Here is a 19,635-nt window from a genome sequence, read left to right on the forward strand (position 1 = left end):
AACATGCATTAGTCTCAGAGGTTATATTAGATCCTTCAGGATTCAAGTAAATAAGACAAAGATGATCACTGGTCACCCATTATACCAGTCACATGAGAACAGATAAAAAATTGTATCTACAACCTTTTCTCAGAAAGAACTAAGATACAAAGTTATGTAAAGTTTTAATTATTTTAATTGGGTAAATTTGAATTAAACAGTCTTGATTTCATTTGTCCTCATTAATATCACAAATGCTATTGTTCTGAATTAAGCATAGCAAAATTTTTGTTTGAATTCATATTATTCTAAAATACCATGTGACACTATTTTTTGGAAGCTTAGATTTTAAATATCTTTATTGTTGCATTTTTTATTTTTAAGAGAAGTTTATCTATCAATTATATTTAGTAATTGATGAGTCTGTCTTTAAAATTTTGAACTATAATACATATGTATAATATAAATATCCATTACCTGTGATTATTTATCCACAAATGATCTTATATTGTACTTATGACATAAATAGTAAGAATTCTATAGCTAGAAGGGACCTCACAGAATATCATCTAGCCCATTCCTGTGGCATACACTGGTGGATGCCTTCCCAGCAGTCACCCTTCTTGCTGATTTTGTTCAGGTTTTAAGCACCCACATTTTCTGTGGGTTCCTCCCCAATCCCAGTGATTGAAAATTAAACAATCTATGCCAGTGATTCTCATTAAAGGTGGTTTTGACCCATTTGGGGCATTTAGGAGATTTGTGGGCAGGTTTTAAAATGCCACAATAAGGGGAGATGTACAGTTTAGATTGATTGGTTTGTCAAAGAATGCTGGTTGTCCTACAAGAAGTGAGATGTGAGACATTCCCACGCAATGAATAATTTCTCACATACCTCACAACTTGTGAGTGTCCTGCCAAAGCTTTAATTAGTGAAAAATCTGCCTATAATGTTTTGAGTCCAGAATCTAAACCAAAGACTTTTTGTATAATTTTAACATACACTAACTTTTCTGAAAATCGAATTCTGATATAATTTGAAAGATTTAAATCTCCTTAGGCTCTGAACCTCTGGCTTGATAATAAAACTATTTTTCCTGGAAAGTTTTGGCATTTCATCTCTAAATAAAAACTTGAAATAGAAGTACTGTCTAATTTTCCCCATATTCCCTTAGAAAGGGCCCCAAGCAGCATCGGTGATGTAAATGAGGAGAATACAGTGGAGCCCATGTGAACACGGGTGGCAAAACCTACAAATCCAGTGCTAGGATCTTGAGGCCTCCAGATAAGACCGAGACAGACTTGAAAGTAGAATACGTGTGACAGGCACCAACCTATGATTGCATCGGATATGGTGGCAGCATTCACTGCAAATGCACTAAGACCTCAAAGAATAGAGTGGACTTATAGGAACTTATGTTGCTTGGACAGGAAACCAAAAATTCAAGTGATCTGCAAATGCAATAATAAAAGGTCTGAAATCAAGAAAGCAGTTTGTGGAGCATGAGATAGGGAATTAAACAAGACTATTAAAAATCAGGACATTGCAAGCCTATTCAAGGAGACAACAACAGGGTTTAGAATTTAGACAATGGGTGTGGACAGCGGCAGAAACAAGAACATTAGTCTTTAAACAATCCTTGATTTCAACCACAGTACCAGGAACTGCTCTCCACACCATGGTCCATTTCTACTCTAGACTTTTTGGCATATGAGTAGAACAGTCTGAATAAAGCCCTGCTTTTTTTCCTGGCTAAGAAAGGTGAAAAAGCAACTGGAGCTGGAATATAAAATGAATTCATCTGTCAAGTTTAATTTGGGGTGAATGAAGTGCCTAACTTGCCATTTGTCATGTTCTGACCCTTTTTTATATCTTTTAATATTCTGTTTCTGACCACACACAAAATCTTTAGCACACACTAGCCTCACCAAACCTAGATATCTCCCCTTCCCTTACTTATTCCCTTCACTTTGGAAGTGTGGCTTTCTCAACTGTATTGCATGTGTAAACTAATCACTGACAATGAACTTTGTGTTCCGGACTCCTGACTTAATGCTGTATTGTGGCACGGCCCTGTGCCTTTGGACTTCACTGTGGCTTTTCTAGCTATGGTCTCAGTCAATATATCATAGTTGATTCAACTTGTTGTCTCTCCTCTTCCAACATTTCAATGTTTATTCAAATAAACCAAAGAAGCTTAACGATTCATGTCACTTATCTTTCAGGTTTACTCTAAGAGCTACCCTATTTAATATTTAGAACTGTTTAACCCAACAAACACTGATGATATACATATTATTTGCCAAATACTAGGTTTGGCACTCAAAATATAACCAAAAAAAGATAAGGTTCAGTCTAGAGTGAAGACAATTAAATAAGAAAGTAGTTAAAGTATGGATAATACATTCTACGGAATAAAAAAGGTGCTGAAAGCAAACAGAAACTACCAAGCAGAAAAGGGTTCTTTCTATATAATAGAAATAAAATAATATTTATTCTGGAATAGAGTATTGCAATGGCAGTATATGTGCCATAGTAAACTATGTGTGTATTCCGGGAGGTAAAGGAAAACAGAGGTTTGTAAAGGAAAAATGAGGATGATTACCTAACTCTTTTGAGATAATTATCCTTGGCTACAAGTATCAATAACAAAGGTAATGCCAGTCCAAAGTGCGACAGGCAGTTGCTGGGCAGATGTCTTTGCAGAAACATTTTTTGCATAAGGTTGTGATGGTCTTGGTGCAAACTTGTGGGTTTTTCAGCCCTTTGTGATAGTTTTTACCAGGTATTTATGAATGTGAACGCTTCTCTTTATGGCCTTCCTCTGTTCTATTTGTCATGGTTTTTTCCTTTCTTTTTTTTAACACAAGTGACTCCATTTTGATTTTGACAACTTTCACAGTAGCAACTAACCACCTGCGCTCATTCATTATTATTAATTCAATCAGCTACCATGTATACAGCAACTACTAGATGCCAAGTTACAGGTATAAAGTTGTAATGTTTAAGGGGAGACTTGATCTGTGTTTTCCCCAACTAAAAATATCCCTGAACCTCCCTTTTCACTGGTTCTCAGATATGAGTGTGCATCTCAACCACCTGGGGATGCACACTGGAGAAATAGGGCTTGATAAAATACAAGTCATTGGCATAACATTCTGGAGATTTGGATTCAAGCATCAGCAATCAACCAATTAAAAATCATCATTACAAGGTTTGTGAATTCACACACACACAAATATATAATTTCCTTTCAAGTTTCTTCTTTATACCCCACTTTGAATTAAACTTCAGGTAAAATTTGGAAGTTAGGGAAGATATTCATGAAAGCATCTCAAATAATTGGTAAAATTCTATTTTAATTACTAGTTTAAGCGGTAAGACATGGACATAATAGCATAGGAAATTTTCTTAGATTGATGTCATAACCAAAAATTTGATAGCAAATATGATGTGTTAAAGAGCTTCCCCCAGATCCCATCTGTGCCCTAAGCTTACAAATCTAAATTGAGTTTTGAAAGGTTCAGAGCATATTTAATAGACTACATTTCATCCTTCAGCTTCTATATAGTCTTCCTTGTCATGACTATAAAGTTCAAATATAATTTTTTCTTTATAAAATGTGCCCATGAAAATATTCCATCAAGCACACTAAAGAAAAATATTATCAGTGCTAAAAATGACTTTTCTCTAGTTATACATTTTAGTGTTTCCTGAGTTCAAGTCATAGAACAAGACAGCAGATTATTTAAACCTACAAAGAAAAAAAAATTCATGTTGAGAAGGCATGCTTAGCTAATACTTGGTCTAGAGCAGAGATTCTGAAGTTTTAACATGGATTAGGACTAGTTAGGTGGCTTATAAAATGCAAAGTTTCTGATTCAGTAATGCTAGAATAAGGCCAAGAATCTGTATTTCTAACAAGTTTCACATTTTGAGAATCACTGTTTTAGACAATAGTAGATATAAAAGATGCCACCATTCAAAGAGGACTAATTAAAGAAAAACTGGAAGTAATGCAGATCAACATGTAAACAAAGGATGTGGAAGTTAAAAATAATGTCATAAAAGACTCTCCTTGGTATCAGCACCTGAGAACTCATCATCAATTCAATTGCTAGTCTATAGCCATAGAATTTTGCAAAGAAACATGTCCCACGTTACTGATCTTCTCCTGCAGGTGTCCAAAACTTTGATTGCACTTTAATAGCCTACATTTCAGAAGCACTCTTTCCTCATTTTCATTGGTGAATGACTGTCCTATGTTTCTGATAGTCAGTTCCTGAGTGGGAAACATTGAGGTTTAAGAATTTTTGGAGGTTAAACTTTCTTTGTTTCTTTTGAATGATATAGCTGAAAACAGCACTGAGCCTGGATCAGTTCTGCACTTAATAGCTGTGAAACCTTGGGCAAACCATTTTATTCTTTCATTTATTATTTATATTCTGTATGGTTCCATAAAGGATTTGTCTAGCTCACGGTAAAAGATAGAGAAACAACAAAACCATTAAATCCAGTTTTAAAAACAAATGTCAAATAAAGCAAGCTAGGAGATGACAGTTTTACCAGAAGACTTAAGTTATGAATATCTATTGCCTTGAGCACAAAACTTAGTGTCACGCTTCTGGAACACCAAAGGAAAAAAAATAATAACAACAACAAAACTACAGTGAGTGGCAGGTTTTGATTTTTTAATCTCATAAAATATATAATACCAATTCATAGGAAAGATAAAATTCTTCAGCTAAACTTCAGGAAGAATATATTCAATTGTTTATATAATAAACCTGGAATCAAACAACAGGCAGTAGATATTTTTAGCGAGTCACAGAAATATGTGTCATATGACTTGTATGATATTAACTCTCAACTCAATAACACAAGGGAAGAAAGAAAGTTGAACCAGTATTATTGCTTATCTACTATAGACATACTCTTTATTATGTTAAACATGTTAAAGTGAACACTCAAAACAGATGAAGAAAGTGGCATACAGAGCTGTTAATTGGCTCAAAATCTCAGAACTATTAGTTGGTGGTACCAATTAGTATGAATTAAAGTTTATCTGACTTCAAAACAAGTTCTCTTCTTTTTGTAAGCTAAACCATGTACTAGTTTAGCTAGACAATCTTGTGTGATGATAGAAAGCTGGATATTCATGGATGCCAAGAAATTTAAAGGGCCTGATTCTATTCATTTGTTAAATATTTATTGAGCACCTACTGTGTGTCGGGCACTATTAAAGGTAACATGGGTATAAAATTAATCTATCTCAATAGGATAGCCAAGAAATATTAACCACAAACTGCACTTGTGGAAAATTAGCCAGTCAATCCACTGGATATTTTTTTAGTATGGTCATTTGGATACTGAAAACCAGTTGCCTAAAGTCATGATCCTGCTTTTGGCACAAATGATATTGAGCTATCTATTCTCATAGTTATGACCAGCAGATTGAGTTGCTTCATGATACCACTCCAACATTGTTGTGTAAAGTCAGCCAAAATAATGCCTGATGTTCTGGGGTTTTTCTGTGGCAAAAAGGCATGTGCTTAATCTATTTTAAATATGTATCAAATTATTTACATATGAGATTTGTTTGTTTGTTTCTTTTTAGAAACAGGGTCTCACTCTGTCACCCAGCCTGGAATGCAGTGGCACAATCATGGCTCACTGCAGCCTTGAACTCCTGGGCTCAAGCAATCTCCCCACCTCAGCCTTCTGATAGCTGAAACTATAGACACATGCCACCACTCCCAGATAATTTTTTTTTTTTTTAAGAGATGAGGTCTCACTATGTTGCCCAGGCTGGTCTTGAACTCCTGGCCTCAAACAATTCTCCCGCCTCAGCCTTCCAAAATGCTGATATTACAGGTGTGAGCCACAGCACCTGGCCTTATATATGAGTTTTAAAGGGGAAGATTTGAGACGATACTTAGTGATATTTAGGATTAAATTTTGTTCTCTCAAGAGCACATTTCCTCACTCTGTTCCTTGAAGTGTTACTCTCAGCAGAGGGTTACATCCTGGAATCAATTTCACTTTTACATTAGTTAATTGGCCTAGAGATGGTTATTCTATGGAATCAATGAATTATGAAAAATCAATAAAGCAGCAAAAATTTTAAGACCTAAATTATGTTTGATAATTTGATAATTATTTTCAATTATGTTGGAAAGCATATAACAGTAATCAATAGCAGAGCTGGTATGGCTTCTGCCTGCCTGTTCTTTACATATGAAGGTGGGGAACTAATACTGCTTGAATACTTATCAGGCACCAAGCTAGTATTAGTAACAGGCAATGTGCTAGATGTCTAACAAATTATTTCATGTAAGAATTAGCATTCTATTTTCAACAAATAAGAAACTCTAGACTGAGAACTTTAGCGAAGGATAAAAATGCAGCTTCTCATCTAACTATCCAGTTTAAAATCCTGACTGTGAGCCCTTGGCCAAGTTCTTTATAATATTAGCCCTTGTTTCTTTAGTTGTAGAATGAGGGCAATAATCTACTTTTTATTAGTGGAAAGGTTAAATAAGATAATCTATGTAAGCTCTAAGCATGATATAAGGTTATAGAAAACTCTCAAAGTGTATTATTTTTAATATAATTATTACCATTATTATAATTATTATCATTATTATTAAGAAGTTAGACAACATTTAAGACCCATAGTTAGCAGTTTTAGAGTATTTATCACAAAAGCTGGCCTAGCTCCTAAGCCACAGTACCATTTGAAAGCACTATGATACTCCTATAAAATCCACAAAGAACCAACAGAGTTCAGAATTACAAGATAAGAAGATATTTTTCCTTAGTTTTCATTTGTGGTAGAGACAGTGCTCCATGAATATCCACGTGCCCCTCTCCACTTTCCGCCTGCCTTGCAGTTGCAGTTGGTGTCATGTGACTATATACAGAAATGCCAGCTGTCATCTAAACAGAGAGGCCTCAAAAAGTGATGTGCTCACAACTAAAATTAGAGAAGCAAGAGCAAACAAATCCAAAAACTAGCAGAAAACAAGAAACAACCAAGATCAGAGCAGAATAGAAAAACATAGAGACACAAAAGAAAACCTTCAAAAATCAATGAATCCAGGAGCTGGTTTTAGAAAAAATAAAATAGATTGACTTCTAGCTAGACTAATAAAGAAGAAAAGAGAAAAGAATCAAATAGACACAATAAAAAAGTGATAAAGGGGATATCACCACTGATCCCACAGAAATACAAACTAACATCAGAGAATATTATAAACACCTCTAGACAAATATACTAGAAAATCTAGAAGAAATGGATAAATTCCTGGACACATTTCCAAGACTAAACCAGGAAGAAGTCAAATCCTTGAATAGACCAATACCAAGTTCTGAAAGTGAGGCAGTAATAAATAGCCTACCAACCAAAAAAAAAGCCCAGGACCAGACAGATTCACAGCTGAATTCTACCAGAGGTACAAAGAGGATCTGGTATCATTCCTTCTGAAACTATTCCAAACAATTGAAAAGGAGGAACTTCCCTTAACTCATTTTATGAGGCCAGCATCATCCTGATACCAAAATCTGGCAGAGACATAGCAAAAAAAGAAAACTTAAGGCCAATATTCCTGATGAACATCGATTCAAAGATACTCAATAAAGTACTGTCAAACCTAATCCAGCAGCATATCAAAAAGCTTATCCTACACGATCGAGTCGGCTTCATCCCTGGGATGCAAGGGTGGTTCAACATATGCAAATCAGTAAATGTAATCCATCACATAAACAGAACCAACAACAAAACCACATGATTATCTCAATAGATGCAGAAAAGGCCTTTGATCAAATTCAACATCCCTTCATGTTAAAAACTCTCAATAAACTAGGTATGGACATAACATATCTCAAAATAATAAGAGCTATTTATGACAAACCCAAAACCAATATCCCACAACCCACAACTGAATGGGCAAAAGCTGGAAGCATTCCCCTTGAAAACTGGCACAAGCCAAGGATGCCCTCTATCACCACTCCTATTCAACATAGCAATGGAATTTCTGACCAGGGCAATCAGGCAAGAGAAAGAAATAAAGGGTATTCAAATAGGAAAAGAGGAAGTCAAATTGTCTCTCTTTGCAGACGACATGATCCTATATCTAGAAAATCCCATTGTCTCAGCCCAAAAGCTTATTAAGCTGATAAGCAACTTCAGCAAAGTCCCATGATAAAAGATCAATGTGCAAAAGTTACAGGCATTCCTATACACCAACAATAGGCAAGCAGAGAGCCAAATCATGAATGAACTTCCATTCACAATTGCTACAAAGAGAATAAAATGCCTAGGAATTCAGCTAACAAGAGATGTGAAGGATCTCTTCAAGGAGAACTACAAAATCACTGTTCAAAGAAATAAGAGACAACACAAACAAATGGAAAAGTATTCCATCCTCGTGAGTAGGAAGAATCAATATTGTGAAAATGGCCATACTGCCCAAAGTAATTTATAGATTCAATGCTATTCCCATCAAAGTACCATTGACATTCTTCACAGAATTAGAAAAAAACTAGTTTAAAATTCATATGAAACCAAAAAAGAACCCATATAGCCAAGACAATCCTAAGCCAAGGGAACAAAACTGGAGGCATCATTCTACCTGACTTCAAACTATACTACAAGGCTACAGTAATCTAAACAGCATAATACTGGTATAAAAACAGATACATAGATCAATTGAACAGAATACAGAGCTCAGAAATAAGACTGCACATCTACAACCATCTGATCTTCAGCAAACCTGACAAAAATAAGCAATGGGAAAAGGATTCCCTATTTAACAAATGGTGCTGGGAGAACTCACTAGCCATATGCAGAAAACTGAAACTGGAACCCTTCCTTACACCTTATACAAAAATTAACTTGAGATGGATTAAAGACTTAAATATAAAAATGTAAAACCCAAAACCTTAAAAACCATAGAAGAAAATCTAGGCAATACCATTTAGGAAATAGGCATGGGCAAAGATTTTATGATGAAATCACCAAAACCAATTGCAACAAAAGCAAAAATTGACAAATGGGATCTAATTAAACTAAAGACCTGGTGCACAGCAAAAGAAACTATCATCAAAATGAACAGGCAACCTACAGAATGGGAGAAAAATTTTTCAATCTATTCATCTGACAAAGGTCTAATATCCAGAATTTACAAGGAACTTAAACAAATTTACAAGGAAAAAACAACCCCATCAAAAGTGGCCAAAGGATGTGAACAGACACTTCTCAAAAGAAGGCATTTATGCAGCCAACAAACATGAAAAAAAGCTCGTCACTGATTATTAGAGAAATACAAATCAAAACCACAATGAGATAACATCTCACACCAGTCAGAATGGCAATAATTAAAAAGTCAAGAAACAATAGATGCTGGCAAGGCTGCAGAGAAATAAGAACACTTTTACACTCTTGGTGGGAATATAAATTACTTCAACCACTGTGGAAGACAGTGTGGTAATTCCTCAAGGATCTAGAACCAGAAATACCATTTGACCCAGCAATTCCATTATTGGGTATATACCCAAAGGAATATAAATCATTCTACTATAAAGGTATATGCACACATATGTTTATTGCAGTACTATTTACAATAGCAAAGACATGGAACAAACCCAAATGCCCATTAATAATAGACTGGATAAAGAAAATGTGGCACATATACACCATGGAATACTATGCAGCCATAAAAAGGAATGAGATCATATCCTTTGTAGGGACATGCATGAAGCTGGAAGCCATCATCCTCAGCAAACTAACATAAGAACAGAACCAAACACTGCATGTTCTCACTCATAAGTGGAAGCTGAAAAATGAGAGCACATGGATGCAGGGAGGGGAACAACACACACTGGGACCTGTCAGGGTGGTGGTGGAAGGGAGCGCATCAGGACAAACAGCTAATGCATGTGGGGCTAATACCTAGGCAATGGGTTGATAGGTGCAAGAAATCATCATGGCACATGTTTACCTATGTAACAAACCTGCACTTTCTGCAAATGTACCCCAGAGCTTAAAATTAAATTAAAATTTTTTAAAAAGGTGACGTGCCTCCTCCTCAACACATCTCTTTCCACAGTGGTGTTTCAGCTCATGCGTCATAAGATGACTAAACTCCTGAGTCACCAGATAGAGGACAACCCTTGCTCACCTGAATTGGAATTTGAATGACAGGAAATCAACTTTTGATCTGGTATATCACTGAGATTTGGAGTCTATTATTACTGCAGTATGTTTTTCATTCCATAAATATTTATTTTGGTCATAAAATGTGCCAAGAACTACCCTAGACACTGAGAATGCAAAGCTCCTGATCTCATGGAGCTTAATATTAAATTTTCCCTTAGAGAATCAAACTTTTTCAAGTTATGCGTGCTTCATTATCACCATGATCTAGACTACTAACTAATCACACTGAATTCTACACCTTTTGATCTATACATTCACAATTTGTCTGCAATAAAGAAAAAAGACATACAAAATCGGAAATAATAAGTGGTATTACATAATCAAAGACAGGACAAATTTTCCAGAGTAGTAATAATAAATTTTATTTTTAAAAAAGTCCTTCTCAGAGTGGAAGTAAGAGGTTAATATTTCATAATAAGGAAAGTAAAAATGTCATTTGGGAATTGAAATGGTTAAAATGAATTATCTGGATTTTACTAACTCATCTCTAAAATATGTCTTTATATTTTTAGAAAAGAGAATTAGAGTTTTTCAAATACTACATTTGAGAATCTGAAACACTAAAGCCATGTTTTCATCCACACAACAAAGAATATTATTCTTAAACCCTGTGTGATGTGATATGGTTTTGATCTGTGTGTCCACCCAAATCTCCTGTAGAATTGTAATCCCCAGTGTTGGAGGTGGGGCCTGGTGGGAGATGACTGGATCATAGGGGTGATTTCTCATGGTTTAACACCATCCCCTTTAGTGCTGTCATCTCAATAGTGAGTTCTCGTGAGATCTGGTTGTTTAAAAGTGTGTGACACCTCCCTCCTCTCTCTCTTCCTCCTGCTCCTGCCATGTAAGACGTGCCTATTTCCCCTGCACCTTCCGCCATGATTATAAGTTTCCTGAGGCCACTCCAGAAGCCAAGCAGATGCTTCCATGCTTCCTTTACAGCCTGCAGTACTGTGAACCAATTAAATCTCTTTTATTTATAAATTACCTAGCCTCAGGTATTTATTTAAAGCAATGCAAGAACGGACTAATACATGAAGCGTATCCTTATCATTCCCTCATCTGCACAATTATAAAAGGATTTAATTGCTACCTCACTTTAATAGTTCCACATTCTCCATGATCTTGTTTTTCATCTTTTTGAATATGTACTTTTGTAGTTGACTTGACCTTTATTGGAATGAGTTAGACCAGTACATAACCAAATAAACATTCACTTACAGAGAAGATGAACAAAAGAGGAATTGAATGATACACTCCAGATTAGAACTGGTTTTAGAACTCAGAACCAAAGTGAACATTCTTTTTAACCTACTGAAAAATGCAGCCTATGGTTATCATGCATCATACCTTCAAATAATAACTGTGCAGATAAGCAAACATTATCACTTAAAATATATTTCCAAAGTCTCCTATCAGAAGGATAATAGAATTAAAATAGTGTACTTAAGGAGTTAGTTGATTACCTAAGAACATAATATAGACAAGAATGGAATCCAAAAGTTGATGCTTCTCTTGCAGAGCATGATTACAAATTAACCGGGGGAGGAGCCAAGATGGCCGAATAGGAACAGCTCCGGTCTACAGCTCCCAGTGTGGGCCACACAGAAGACGGGAGATTTCTGCATTTCCATCTGAGGTACCGGGTTCATCTCACTAGGGAGTGCCAGACAGTGGGCACAGGACAGTGGGGGCAGTGCACCATGCGCCAGCCGAAGCTGGGCGAGGCATTGCCTCACTCGGGAAGTGCAAGAGTTCCCTTTCCTGGTCAAGCAAAGGGGTGACAGACGGCACCTGGAAAATCAGGCCACTCCCACCCGAATACTGCACTTTTCCAATGGGCTTAGGAAACGGCGCACCAGGAGATTATATCCCACACCTGGCTCGGAGGGTCCTATGCCCATGGAGTCTCGCTGATTGCTAGCACAGCAGTCTGAGATCAAACTGCAAGGCGGCAGCGAGGCTTGGGGAGGGGCACCCGCCACTGCCCAGGCTCACTTAGGTAAACAAAACAGCTGGGAAGCTCCAACTGCGTGGAGCCCACCACAGCTCAAGGAGGCCTGCCTGCCTCTGTAGGCTCCACCTCTGGGGGCAGGGCACAGACAAACAAAAAGACAGCAGTAACCTCTGCAGACTTAAATGTCCCTGTCTGACAGCTCTGAGGAGAGCAGTGGTTCTCCCAGCACGCAGCTGGAGATCTGAGAACGGGCAGACTGCCTCCTCAAGTGGGTCCCTGACCCCTGACCCCTGAGCAGCCTAACTGGGAGGCACCCCCCAGTAGGGGCAGACTGACACGTCACATGGCCAGGTACTCCTCTGAGACAAAACTTCCAGAGGAACGATCAGACAGCAGCATTTGCAGATCACGAAAATCCGCAGTTCTGCAGACACCCCTGCTGATACCCATGCAAACAGGGACTGGAGTGGACCTCTAGCAAACTCCAACAGACCTGCAGCTGAGGGTCCTGTCTGTTAGAAGGAAAACTAACAAACAGAAAGGACATCCACACCAAAAACCCATCTGTACATCACCATCATCAAAGACCAAAAGTAGATAAAACCACAAAGATGGGGAAAAAACAGAGCAGAAAAACTGGAAACTCTAAAAAGCAGAGCGCCTCTCCTCCTCCAAAGGAACGCAGTTCCTCACCAGCAGCGGAACAAAGCTGGATGGAGAATGACTTTGACGAGCTGAGAGAAGAAGGCTTCAGACGATAAAACTACTCCGAGCTACGGGAGGAAATTCAAACCAAAGGCAAAGAAGTTGAAAACTTTGAAAAAAATTTAGACAAATGTATAACTAGAATAACCAATACAGAGAAGTGCTTAAAGGAGTTGATGGAGCTGAAAACCAAGGCTCGAGAACTACGTGAAGAATGCAGAAGCCTCAGGAGCTGACGCGATCAACTGGAAGAAAGGGTATCAGCGATGGAAGATGAAATGAAGGAAATGAAGCGAGAAGGGAAGTTTAGAGAAAAAAGAATAAAAAGAAACAAGCAAAGCCTCCAAGAAATATGGGACTAGGTGAAAAGACCAAATCTACGTCTGATTAGTGTACCTGAAAGTGACAGGGAGAATGGAACCAAGTTGGAAAACACTCTGCAGGATATTATCCAGGAGAACTTCCCCAATCTAGCAAGGCAGGCCAACATTCAGATTCAGGAAATACAGAGAATACCACAAAGATACTCCTCGAGAAGAGCAACTCCAAGACACATAATTGTCAGATTCACCAAAGTTGAAATGAAGGAAAAAATGTTAAGGGCAGCCAGAGAGAAAGGTCGGGTTACCCTCAAAGGGAAGCCCGTCAGACTAACAGCGGGTCTCTCAGCAGAAACTCTACAAGCCAGAAGAGAGTGGGGGCCAATATTCAACATTCTTAAAGAAAAGAATTTTCAACCCAGAATTTCATATCCAGTCAAACTAAGCTTCATAAGTGAAGGAGAAATAAAATACTTTACAGACAAGCAAATGCTGAGAGATTTTGTCACCACCAGGCCTGCCCTAAAAGAGCTCCTGAAGGAAGTGCTAAACATGACAAGGAACAACCGGTACCAGCCACTGCAAAATCATGCCAAAATGTAAAGACCATCGAGACTAGGAAGAGACTGCATCAACTAACGAGCAAAATAACCAGCTAACATCATAATGACAGGATCAAATTCACACATAACAATATTAACTTTAAATGTAAATGGACTAAATGCTCCAATTAAAAGACACAGACTGGCAAATTGGATAAAGACTCAAGACCCATCAGTGTGCTGTATTCAGGAAACCCATCTCATGTGCAGAGACACACATAGGCTCAAAATAAAAGGATGGAGGAAGATCTACCAAGCAAATGGAAAGCAAAAAAAGGCAGGGGTTGCAAGCCTAGTCTCTGATAAAACAGACTTTAAACCAACAAAGATCAAAAGAGACAAAGAAGGCCATTACATAATGGTAAAGGGATCAATTCAACAAGAAGAGCTAACTCTCCTAAATATATATGCACCCAATACAGGAGCACCCAGATTCATAAAGCAAGTCTTGAGTGACCTACGAAGAGACTTAGACTCCCACACATTAATAATGGGAGAATTTAACACCCCACTGTCAACATTAGACAGATCAACGAGACAGAAAGTCAACAATTGAACTCAGCTCTGCACCAAGTGGACCTAATAGACATCTACAGAACTCTCCACCCCAAATCAACAGAATATACATTTTTTTCAGCACCACACCACACCTATTCCAAAATTGACCACATACTTGGAAGTAAAGCTCTCCTCAGCAAATGTAAAAGAACAGAAATTATAACAAACTATCTCTCAGATCACAGTGCAATCAAGCTAGAACTCAGGATTAAGAATCTCACTCAAAATGGCTCAACTACATGGAAACTGAACAACCTGCTCCTGAATGACTACTGGGTACATAACAAAATGAAGGCAGAAATAAAGATGTTCTTTGAAACCAACGAGAACCAAGACACAATGTACCAGAATCTCTGGGATGCATTCAAAGCAGTGTGTAGAGGGAAATTTATAGCACTAAATGCCCACAAGAGAAAGCAGGAAAGATCCAAAATTGACACCCTAACATCACAATTAAAAGAACTAGAAAAGCAAGAGCAAACACGTTCAAAAGCTAGCAGAAGGGAAGAAATAACTAAAATCAGAGCAGAACTGAAGGAAATAGAGACACAAGAAACCCTTCAAAAAATTAATGAATCCAGGAGCTGGTTTTTTGAAAGGATCAACAAAATTGATAGACCGCTAGCAAGACTAATAAAGAAAAAAAGAGAGAAGAATGAAATAGATGCAATAAAAAATGATAAAGTGGATATCACCACTGTTCCCACAGAAATATAAACTACCATCAGAGAATACTACAAACACCTCTACGCAAATAAACTAGAAAATCTAGAAGAAATGGATAAATTCCTCGACACATACACTCTCCCAAGACTAAACCAGGAAGAAGTTGAATCTCTAAATAGACCAATAACAGGAGCTGAAATTGTGGCAATAATCAATAGCTTACCAACCAAAAAGAGTCCAGGACCAGAGGGATTCACAGCCGAATTCTACCAGAGGTACAAGGAGGAACTGGTACCATTCCTTCTGAAACTATTCCAATCAATAGAAAAAGAGGGAATCCTCCCTAACTCATTTTATGAGGCCAGCATCATCCTGGTACCAAAGCCGGGCAGAGACACAACCAAAAAAGAGAATTTTAGACCAATATCCTTAATGAACATTGATGTAAAAATCCTTAATAAAATACTGGCAAACCGAATCCAGCAGCACATCAAAAAGCTTATCCACCATGATCAAGTGGGCTTCATCCCTGGGATGCAAGGCTGGTTCAATATACGCAAATCAATAAATGTAATCCAGCATATAAACACAACCAAAGACAAAAACCACATGATTATCTCAATAGATGCAGAAAAGGCCTTTGACAAAATTCAACAACGCTTCATGCTAAAAACTCTCAATAAATTAGGTATTGATGGGATGTATCTCAAAATAATAAGAGCTATCTATGACAAACCCACAGCCAATATCATACTGAATGGGCAAAAAAACTGGAAGCATTCCCTTTGAAAACTGGCACAAGACAGGGATGCCCTCTCTCACCACTCCTATTCAACATAGTGTTGGAAGTTCTGGCCAGGGCATTTAGGCAGGAGAAGGAAATAAAGGGTATTCAATTAGGAAAAGAGAAAGTCAAATTGTCCCTGTTTGCAGATGACATGATTGTATATCTAGAAAACCCCATCGTCTCAGCCCAAAATCTCCTTAAGCTGATAAGCAACTTCAGCAAAGTCTCAGGATACAAAATCAATGTGCAAAAATCACAAGCATTCTTATACACCAATAACAGACAAACAGAGAGCCAAATCATGAGTGAACTCCCATTCACAATTGCTTTAAAGAGAGTAAAATACCTAGGAATCCAACTTACAAGGATGTGAAGGACCTCTTCAAGGAGAACTACAAACCACTGCTCAATGAAATAAAAGAGGATACAAACAAATGGAAGAACATTCCATGCTCATGGGTAGGAAGAATCAATATTGTGAAAATGGCCATACTGCCCAAGGTCATTTATAGATTCAATGCCATCCCCATCAAGCTACCAATGACTTTCTTCACAGAATTGGAAAAAACTACTTTAAAGTTCATATGGAACCAAAAAAGAGCCCGCATTGCCAAGTCAATCCTAAGCCAAAAGAACAAAGCTGGAGGCATCACACTACCTGACTTCAAACTATTCTACAAGGCTACAGTAACCAAAACAGCATGGCACTGGTACCAAAACAGAGATATAGATCAATGGAACAGAACAGAGCCCTCAGAAATAATGCCGCATATCTACAACTATGATCTTTCACAAACCTGAGAAAAACAAGCAATGAGGAAAGGATTCCCTATTTAATAAATGGTGCTGGGAAAACTGGCTAGCCATATGTAGAAAGCTGAAACCAGATCCCTTCCTTACACCTTATAGAAAAATCAATTCAAGATGGATTAAAGACTTGAACATTAGACCTAAAACCATAAAAACCCTAGAAGAAAACCTAGGCAATACCATTCAGGACATAGGCATGGGCAAGGACTTCATGTCTGAAACACCAAAAACAATGGCAACAAAAGCCAAAATTGACAAATGGGATCTAATTAAACTAAAGAGCTTCTGTACACCAAAAGAAACTACCATCAGAATGAACAGGCAACCTACAGAATGGGAGAAAATTTTCGCAACCTACTCATGTGACAAAGGGCTAATATCCAGAATCTACAATGAACTCCAACAAATTTACAAGAAAAAAGCAAACAACCCCATCAAAAAGTGGGCAAAGGACATGAACAGACACTTCTCAAAAGAAGACATTTATGCAGCCAAAAAACACATGAAAAAATGCTCACCATCACTGGCCATCAGAGAAATGCAAATCAAAACCACAATGAGATACCATCTCACACCAGTTAGAATGGCAATCATTAAAAAGTCAGGAAACAACAGGTGCTGGAGAGGATGTGGAGAAATAGGAACAGTTTTACACTGTTGGTGGGACTGTAAACTAGTTCAACCATTGTGGAAGTCAGTGTGGCGATTCCTCAGGGATCTAGAACTAGAAATACCATTTGACCCAGCCATCCCATTACTGGGTATATACCCAAAGGACTATAAATCATGCTGCTATAAAGACACATGCACATGTATGTTTATTGAGGCATTATTCACAATAGCAAAGACTTGGAACCAACCCAAATGTCCAGCAATGATAGACTGTATTAAGAAAATGTGGCACATATACACCATGGAAGACTATGCAGCTATAAAAAATGATGAGTTCATGTCCTTTGTAGGGACATGGATGAAATTGGAAATCATCATTCTCAGTAAACTATCGCAAGAACAAAAAACCAAACACCGCATATTCTCACTCATAGATGGGAATTGAACAATGAGAACACATGGACACAGGAAGGGGAACATCACACTCTGGGGACTGTTGTGGGGTGGGGAGAGGGGGGAGGGATAGCATTGGGAGATATACCTAATGCTAGATGACGAGTTAGTGGGTGCAGCACACCAGCATGGCACATGTATACATACGTAACTAACCTGCACATTGCGCACATGTACCCTAAAACCTAAAGTATAATAATAATAAATTTTTAAAAAAGTACACTTAAAAAAAAGGGATATATAGGTTCATATCTCAAAACCACAGCCATTTATTTATGAAACACCAGTACCTTCAACTACATCCACAGTTCAACCTGCTGGTCCCCTTAAGCCATATGTGTATCAAGTGAAGACTCTAAATTGAGTTTTTGGGGGGTTCAGGCAGTCCTTCCAAAAACCTAAACCATACAAACCATGTCATTTGCTTCACAGATCACCTAAAATGGTTTACAGTTTACCTGTTACATTATGCAGGTTTTTCCTTTGCCCTGCTCTGCCATAACATCTTTTTCTTTGATGCTCTACTTCTCATGTTGGTATAGAAGTCTTTATTCCACCTAGGATGGCCATCCAATGAAGTATAAAATTTTTAATTGGATATTTTCAAAGTCTTTGAAATAGAAACGTCATAGACCCATCAAATGAAATGAGCAAGTTACTTTAAATTCAAATTGCCTTAAAATCAAGAGAGCTGTTTTTAAAAACCCATATAATTCTGGAACCAAGTTTAATGATGTTTTTTAAATGCTCTAGATACTAGTAATTTGAACATATCATTTAAAATGAAACCGCTCCATGGATACTCCAGACACTTCTTTTTATAAATTCCCTTGTTTACTAGTTTCCAGGTTTATAAAGGGCTCTTAAAGGTTACTGCACCCCATAAAACATTAGCAAATTATCCTGAAATTTCCAAAGATTGAAAAACACTGTGCCAAAAAATAATAGTAAATCAAGTGATCAGTAATTTTGCTAAAGGGTAGATATTATTATATATACACATATAGTGCTTTTATTATCCAGAGGAATAAAATGTATTTTAATTAACTAATCAAGTCATCTAATAATATTTCATATTTATTTAAAAGACATTGCTTTCACTAAAAAAAGGCAACATGTTTAATCTTGGCTATCATATCTTACAATGTAAAATGCCAAAAAAAGTAAGAATTGTTTTTAACTGAAGGGTAATTTTGACACTAAAAACACTACATTAAGACTGCTATTTTTTTTCTTATCTCCAGTAGTATTTTTGGACCTTAAATACCACCACCATATTTTGGAATTTGTGTAAAAACCTTTTTCCCCCTACTGGTCCGAAAGCATCTTAGGTTCCTTTGCATTTAATCATAGTTTTTTTGTTCTCAGTTAAATGTAGTTTAAGTGGTATTATAAAGATAAAATGAGGTAAAACCTTAATAAATTTTTCACACACAGTAAGTATTCAATAAGTAGTGAGGGGTTTTGGTTGGTTGGATGTTTGGTGACTCATTATTGCTTATCTCTGAAGTCTTAAACTCTAAGGAGTAGGTTTTTTTTTATGTTTATAAGCCTAACCACTCCCTACCGTGATTGAGAGTAAACAGCATGTTTTTTAGGAGAGTAACCACATCATGCTGTATCTCTAGTTTATATTACACAAATTACAAGTACATATTATAGGTACTCAGTAAGATGTCTTGCAACAAAGGCCATTTATGATAAACCCATAGCTAACATCATACTGAATAGGGAAAACCTTAAAGCTTTTCCTCTAAGAAGTGGAACAAGACAGCCCACTCTCTCCACTATTATTCAACATAGTACTGGAAGAACTGGTCAAAGCAATTAGACATGAGAAATAAGTAAAGGGCATCCAAAGTGGAAAAGAAGAAGTCAAGTTGTCCCTGTTTGCAGATGGCATTAGCTCATATATAGAAAAACCTAAAGACTCTACTAAAAAACCCTTAGAACTAACAAAACAAAT

The 19,635-nt window shown here is 37.2% G+C and overlaps 1 protein-coding gene across 5 annotated transcripts in view; it reads right to left on the bottom strand.

Annotated features, from left to right (window-relative positions):
• MAPK10 (mitogen-activated protein kinase 10) overlaps positions 1-19,635 on the bottom strand; it is a 336,739-nt gene that overhangs the window by 142,238 nt on the left and 174,866 nt on the right. The window lies entirely within an intron of this gene.

Source organism: Pongo pygmaeus, chromosome 3 (genome assembly GCF_028885625.2).
Source record: "Pongo pygmaeus isolate AG05252 chromosome 3, NHGRI_mPonPyg2-v2.0_pri, whole genome shotgun sequence".
Classification (NCBI taxonomy): Eukaryota; Metazoa; Chordata; class Mammalia; order Primates; family Hominidae; genus Pongo; species Pongo pygmaeus.